The sequence below is a fragment of the Pelophylax lessonae genome, assembly GCF_965119305.1.
Source record: "Pelophylax lessonae genome assembly, chromosome: 10".
NCBI lineage: Eukaryota > Metazoa > Chordata > Amphibia > Anura > Ranidae > Pelophylax > Pelophylax lessonae.
In genome coordinates this window covers 70,207,814-70,215,809 of record NC_138777.1, presented here as the reverse complement: position 1 = coordinate 70,215,809, position 7,996 = coordinate 70,207,814, and the positions used below count along the sequence as shown (strand labels likewise).

Genomic DNA, 7,996 nt, shown 5'->3' with positions numbered 1-7,996 from the left:
GCATATGACGTAAACTGATAATTGTAGACTAGAATAGCCACTGCAACACTTTACTACATGCTGCAGTGGTAATGAAAAAACAAACATTTTGGCTTCTGCAGTGGTAAAAACAACATCCGTGCATTGCAATATGTTGGAAACCGCATGTCAGCTCACTCCAACTTAAACTCAATCAGCGCATGCGAAGCGTAATGCACTTGGTGTGAATCAGCTTAATTCTTGATTTGACGGTTTACCATTCTGTAGCCTCCACACTGTTTGATATCAGCCAGGTAAGAGACAGGGGGGCTTACTGACACTGGGCTGGAGGTTTGGTAGAGAATACAAGTGAACTCCAGCACACACAGCTATCCTGAGAGTAAGATTGTATATTCTTGATAGCCTAAGAGTGGAGATTATTTTTATTCTAATGCTCATTGTTGGCAGGTTTTCTTTTAGCAATCCATAGACTTAAAATAGAAATTGATCAGTCTGGCTGTCCTGAGATGGATTGGGCAACTATCAGACAAATCTAGCATGCATGGTTTTTTTATACCCACACAGAAGACCAACAAATATAAAAGTAGACTGAGGAGTAAAAGGTGCACAGTGTGTCTATAACATTAGCCTGGTCATTGGACATAGTTACGGTATAGCTGTCATGTGACTTGGTTTATGTGGCTACCTTGCAGGTCCGGGACTTTTACACCAAAGTTCTGAGTGAAGAAGAGCGCAAGAGGCTCTGTGAGAACATTGCCGGTCACCTGAAGGGTGCCAAACTCTTCATCCAGAAAAGAGCTGTGAGTATCGTCTGCAATAGAGTGTATTAAAGAGCACCTGTCATGCATAGTTGTAATAGATATTTTGCACTTGTGAAGATCCTACAACTTTAACGTCTAAGTTCACCTTTAGGGGAAAAAAAATAATAAAGGCACATACTTTTGCAGAAAAAAAAGTGCATTTAATATATATATATATATATATATATATATATATATATATAATATATATATATTTTTTTTTCCCCCCCTACAATCATGGGTGCATGGTTGGGCTCTTGCAGACTCTCCCTCTATATTTCTGCCTGTAACTGTCTACAAGCTTTCAATAAGGCCATTGGTGCTTGGTGGTGCTGCTCCAGGCTGAGGTATAGGGCTCCGCTGGCACTCAGGATAGTAGGGATGTCAGCATTAGGAAAACTCATCCAGTGGGTAATAGACATTGAAGCATGAGACTCATCATAGCCAATCCTAGTGTGGATGTGTGCATCCCCCGAGGAGCAGCATTGACTGGGGCTTTCATATCCATATGGGCTTTAAAGCAATTATGAAAACTTGTTTGTTAGATTTTTTTTTTTTTAAAAACTTACCTGCTCTATGCAATGGTTTTGCACAGAGCAGCACGGATCCTCCTTTTTTCTGGTCCCACACCGGTGCTCCTGGCTTCTCCCTCCTGACGGGTGTATGGAGCCGCATCTCGGGTGCACCCAAACAGGCATGCTCCCGAGATGCGGCTCTGTGTGTCCATTCACACACAGCCGTGGCCCAGTCCCACCCCCTCAATCTCCTGTAAGGTAGAAAGCTGCAGGAAGAGTGAATGGATTATGGCAACGCTGATCAGTAGATTGAGAACTACAAGCCATTTGCTTATTTATTTACAGATCTCTACAGATCCTAAATGCAGATGTAACATGTTCCAATGGTCAACTTTTTAAGTTCCTTTGCTTGTATGAATTAAAGCAGACCAATACTCAGGCTCGGTTCACACTGGTGCTATGTGGAAACCCTGCGATTCCACTGCGAGTTACCGCATTGCAGGCAGTTTGCACTGCAATATGTGAATCGCTGGGAGAATAAGTACAAAGTTAATGACACCCCCAGATCAGTTTGCATATCGCAGTGCAAACTGTCAATTCAGACAGGAATCGGATCGTATGGGTGTGACCAACCATGCCCATCATTTTCTTGTGTTGACCAAAAAAGGGTCCTGCACGAGTTTGGTCCGAATACGACGTGAATTCAGCCATACAATCTGTATGGTTGAATTTGCATCGCATGTGACTTGCAGAGCAGTTCGAATCACATGCGATGTCTGGCATTGCTATGTGTGAACCGGCCCTCAAATGTTGTTTAACGAGCTTTGCTGCGATGGATAAAAATCTGTAGACATCGAGCCTGGTACCAGACACTGATTAAAGGGGGGGGGGGTTAATTTTAATGTGCAGGAATATGTAGTATGGAAATGTTGTATATGTGGGGCGCACACAAATTGTTTTTGGGAAGTATTGTCTGGGTCTCCATATTTCTGGTGCCGATACATGGGCTGAAACACTTGCTTTTCCCAGAGAAAATGTTGCTGCGGGTTCAATTCCTTGCAGCCCGAGGCACTTGAGTCATGTGATTTCTGTAAAGGTGAGAATCGTCAGTTAGACTGGACAACCCTCACAGATCATGTGACTAAAAACCCAGACCTTCACACATTCCAGCAAGGAAGGGAGTTTGTTTAGGAAAGGCAAGGATTTCTCTGCATCAATCCAACAAGGAGCTGAAGTCCAACCACAAAATTGTAGGTCTTGGGAAAAGTTTGTTTTCCCACAGTAATTGGGCCATGATTATAGAGGGGAGGAGGACCATTGGGGCATTCGTTTATATCTTCAAGGGTGGACAACCAGGACACACCACAATTGTATCATATGGCCGTTTGAGTTTTTCCCATTTTCAGTTTAAGAGATGTCCCATAAATCTACAACTTCTTTCTTGGTCTGTATCTTGTGAGTATTCCCATAACTCCATGGGTTCTTTTTGATTACATTAGAGCTTTTCAGCAGCGTATTTGGAGAATATGTTCTATCTAGGTGCCACTTTAATGGGGTGATTTTCCCTTGCCATGTAAGAGTTTATGAAGTGAGGAACCATCCTTGGGCTGGAACTTATTTCATTCGGTAACCCCTGTTAGATTTTCCTTCCACCAGGTGAAGAATTTCACTGACGTTCACCCAGATTACGGCAACCGTATCCAGGCTCTGCTTGACAAGTACAACGCTGAAGGACACCATAAGGTAATGTGAAGTGCAGCTCTTTCCTTCCACTAGGGGGAACCCAAAACTTACCAGTACTAAGGATTATGGGGTGTGACGATTTAATTCCCGCACTGGGGGGAAAAAAAGTTTCCTTACCTATACACTAGTGGCTGTTGTCACCCCTTCCAAGTAGTCCCCTTGTGAAGTGACACTTTTTTTTCTAGAAATCTGTGCCACTGCTTGAATCATTCCAGGATTTCATTTTCTGGAACGCTATGCCGGATTGTCATCAAATCTTTGTCCTATTAAGGCATTTTTTTTTTAAACAGCCAAAAGTCTCCAGGCTCATTCACACATACGTTCATGAAAACTGATGGGAATTGAAGAGAAAACCACACAGATTTCACTTGCAAAGACATCAGATTTCATGAATGTTGACATCGGTTCTGTGCCCTGTTCACACCAATGTTGATGTCACGTCAATTTTTTTCCAGTGCAGAAAACTGCATACACAATGGAGATTCCTGCACAGAAAAAATCTGCCGTCTGTGGTGTGAACAGGGAACATACAGAACCATTATTTATTTATTTATTTTTTTTGTGTGCCCTTGCAGAACGTATGCAGAAAAACTGTCTCTGCACCATGGCGTGAACGAGGCCTCAGGGTGCCAAGTCAGGGAACAAGGTGGTTGGTCAATTTTCGGAATGGATTTCTGTGCCAGGAACTCGAACACTTCACCACAACAATGATCTTGCCTATGATGTGTTAGGAATCTACTTGTCAGATTAGAGTTCCAGTATAGGTACTCAGTTTTTTTTTTCTTTCTGCCTAGTCAGGAGTAAGGACTTAGTTCCTTGCTGGGGTCTCTGGTCCCGGCATTTTTTTCTTTTTAGATAGATATTCTTTTTTTTCCTCCTGGAGATCTACAATAAACTGCCGGACTGAGTGACAGGCTGGATAACCTAGATCCAGTGGTCACCCCAGTTTGGCCACCGAGCGCGCGCAGACTTCAGCTCCGCGCTAGGTCGGCCGTGACATAGCCCCACCACATGGTCTGGCCTGTGAGTTAAACGCCTCGTGAGGTTGCATGTCCAGCGTTCCTCCTGGCCAACAGCCCCCCATGTAAATGGCGAGGGGTTCTGTCTGGAGCCGTGCCCATCTGGTTCCTGGTATGGTGAGTAACTGTCCTCCCTCTCCCCCTGGAGGGTTTTGGGGTGGATGTGGGCCCCTCCATGGGACAGTCAGACACCCCCCTTCCTCATGCTGGGGCTGTGTGGGTGGTCTGGTCCACCTCCTGGGGTGGGGGCAGGGCGCTATGATGATGATGGGGGGGGGTACGATCGGTGTGGGGGGGGGGCTGTACCTGGTGGGGGCTCCTGCCTGGGCTTGTCCTTAAGGCCTAGGAATCCCTCCTGGTGCCTCGTGGGGCTGCCATTTTCTTGTAGCCTGTGTGCTTATTTTTTATTTTATTTTTTTGGAAAAACTGTTTCATGAACTAAAAAAAGAAAAACACTGAAGTTACCCTAATTTTTATGTATAATGCAAAAGATGATTTTACGCCGAGAAAAAAAAAAAAACTAACGTCATGCTTTATCATTGTGCACACTCGGGAATGGCAATAAAATTCGGTACTTAAAAAAACTTCATAGGCTACCCTTTAAAAATGTTCACAGGTTACCTGTTGAGCGTTACAGAGCAGGTCTTGTGCTAGAATTATTGCTTTTTTTTTTTTTTTTTTACACTTATTCCTGAACATCCCTTGAAATAGGAATAGGGCATGAAAGGTCCTCTTTACAGAGAGTCCTGGAGTCTATAAGTACTCCACATCTCTCCTATGCTGGAAAGCCTGAGATTCACCACCATGTTTACATCTGCCGGCACCAAAATTGATGTCATAACTTCTGGCTTGGCCTCCGAAGGTCACAGAGATGGCCGGGGACTATCTGGTCCTCGGTCAGCTCTATGGTAAATGGCTGTCGCCAGCTGATTTATTTTCCGGCTCACTGATCACACGGACATGCCAGAAGAAACACTGGAGGGGGTGGGGGAATGGTCAGCCGCTATGATTGTTTTTACATTGCAGGGAATCGCCTGCAGAAAATGTCCCACGGGCGGGAAGTGATTACGTTTCACTCACACTTTTGTTAGTTTTCACAAAACTTTGTTAATCCGCTGCTCCAGATTCCTGTCTCTCATTTTTCGCCAACATTGCAAGGCACACACAAGTTATTTCTTCTACTGCTCCGTAAAGACTGAGTCAGCTGGGCTGTGACCCAGGCAAGTGCAAGGTAGACCATGTGGGATCATGCTCAAGTGTAAATGGCTGTGTGACTTGCCACCATAGCGTTACTCCAAGGCCAGGAATTAAATTGTCACACCTTATATGAAGGCTGTGATTTTTCAATCACATAATGAAGATGCTAGATGACAGGCCCAGTAAACCCAGTGGCTTTAATATACCTAGGGGGCTATTTACTAAAGCTGGAGAGTGCGAAATATGTCGCAACTCTGCATAGAAACCAATCGGCTTCCAGGTTTTATTGTCAAAGCTTCATTGCACAAGCTGAAGTTAGAAGCTGATTGGTTACCACGCACCAGATTCTCAGTGCACCAGCTTTAGTAAATCTACCCCTTGGCCTGAGTTCACACTTCTGTGGCGTGGTACACCGCATGTGATTCGCATAGGAATCGCACTGCATTCCTGTGCGCATCACATGCGATGTCTGTGCTGTGTGATTTGGGCCATACATTTAGTATAGCTCAAATCGCATCTGCACCAAATTAGTGCAGGATACTTTTTTCTGCACCTGAATCGAATCATATGGCTGTTCACACCCATGCATTGCAATTCTGGCAGTCTCGCTGTGTTTTGCAATCTGTTTTGGGGTGTTATTACTATACTATTAACACCCCCAGCAGTTTGCATGGGCGCCGTGCGGTTGCCATGCAATGTGATGCAGGGAAACAGCAAATCTTATGTGTTCCCCGCATCGCATCAATGTGAACCAGAGCTTAGTGTCACTGATGTAACATAAGCATGCAGAAAGTGAAGGCAGAACTCTTGATGCATGCTTTTGGCTCTACATGGGAGGTGGGAAAATGACCTTTTCCGAGAGAAGTTGGCAATGGCTGCCTACCTATTCTCTCAGCAAACATTTCCTTTAAATGCCAGGGAATATAAATGTTTGGCTGTGAACCGTACATCATTGGAATCTAACCTCATTTTGGGCTTTTAATTTAAAGATCAGCTCCAACCAAAACCTTGTGTTCTATTTAGCACGGGTAATATGCAACTGTGTATGTACAAGCTTCTGTCTCTGGGTATTGCTGAGTTTGAAGGACACACAGATCCCATGCCTTCGTTTTTCCGGCCCTCTGGCTACATATGAGATGACTATCTTACCATGAGTTCTGCTTTTCCCCCCTCTACTCAATGGGTCCCATGCTTTTCTAGGACCGGGAGGTCAACTGGTTTGCTAGGGGTCTGAATGGACCATCTACATCCGGGGACTTCAAACTATGGCCCTCCAGTTGTTTAGGAACTACAATTCCCATCATGCCTAGTCCTGTCTGTGAATGTCAGAGTTTTACAATGCCTCATGGGATGTGTAGTTCCGCAACATCTGGAGGGCCGTAGTTTGAGGATCCCTGATCTACATAATGTGATGGGTTTTTCTGGGTCAGTAACCCAGTATTGAAGCCAGAGGCAGCCAGCTAGCTGGCATTTTGAGCAGATCAGCAGCCTCCACAGTTTTTCCCAATGCAGATTTTCTTCAGAACACAATACACTTGTCCATTCATTCATCTATTTTTGTCTTTGGAAGGTTTTAATTTGTAATTGCTAACGACACTTTTTGTTCTTTTACAGAGAGCGATCAAGACCTACACTCAGCATTCCGCTCATGTGACCGCCAATGACAAGGCCAACCTGTAACCCTCCTCATCCTCCTCCTCCTCCTCATCCTCCTCCTCCTCATCCTCCTCAATGATCCGTCCACTAATTTTTTTTTTTTTAATTTTAACTTTCAGACCTAAATGATTGTTTAAAAACCGTGCTACTGAATTCCAAAAATCTTTCTGGTTAATCAATAAACTTTTATACTAAGCTGCTGTTGGCTTCAGGAACATCCTGCACTTGTATTTTCCAGGCTGAACCAATAATCGCACAAAGGCAGATTTAAACCGAATGATACTGGAAAAAAAATAACCGAATATGCAACACAGCTTGTGTATGTAATACTAACTTTCTGTCCAAACATTTCCAATAGCTGACTTTACTGAGCACCGCTGACAATAACTTCTTACTCTGTGCCTTCAAATGATTGCAGTAAAGGTAATGCAAATAATCGTACAGCTCCTACATTACACGGTGAATGTTGGGGGAGTAGCTGACTATCTGGTGGCTGGCAAATGTAGTTCATTAAGCCTACGACTGTCTACTAGATGATAGAATAAAATCTTTTGCATATGCAATAGTCTAACTGGTTTCTTCTTGGAAGCATGCTGCAAATGTGAACTAATTATGTAATTGTTTTGTACAATAAACTTACCTGCAGCTAATAAATCCTTTTTGTTGAGTTTTATTCTTTTTTCTCTTTGCACTTATTCACAGGGATGCCGAGACCTGAACATTAGAAGCCCCGGTTCACAGTGGAAGGCGGTGTGCAGGAAACTGGTGCTTTCTGCATGTTTCCTGCACTGTTCAAATTAGAGATCGACTGATTATCGGCAAAGCCGATCTGCACTTATCCCGATATATCGGAATCGGCCACCAAGGTGACCGATATTTCGGGAAAGTGCTTGTACAGGAGAGATGCCTGCAGCATAGCGGACGGTCGGCTGTCTTGTAAGGCTCGCATTACAAGGAGCGGGAGGGGACTCGAGACACCCCCCCCCCCCCGGGCAACCAGCCTGCACTGCCGCCGGAGGCCCGATCAAAGCCACATTCAGCTCTGATCGGGTCTCCATGCAAAAACCTGGAAGTGATCGCTTCTGGG

The 7,996-nt window shown here is 44.5% G+C and overlaps 1 long non-coding RNA gene across 1 annotated transcript; it reads left to right on the top strand.

Moving 5' to 3' along the window:
* The first annotated feature begins 634 nt into the window (after nucleotides 1-634).
* LOC309565685 lies at nucleotides 635-6,960 on the top strand. Its single transcript, XR_014225824.1, has 3 exons — nucleotides 635-779; nucleotides 2,951-3,037; nucleotides 6,868-6,960. It is a non-coding gene; the product is annotated as an uncharacterized lncRNA (long non-coding RNA).
* Nucleotides 6,961-7,996: the final 1,036 nt, after the last annotated feature.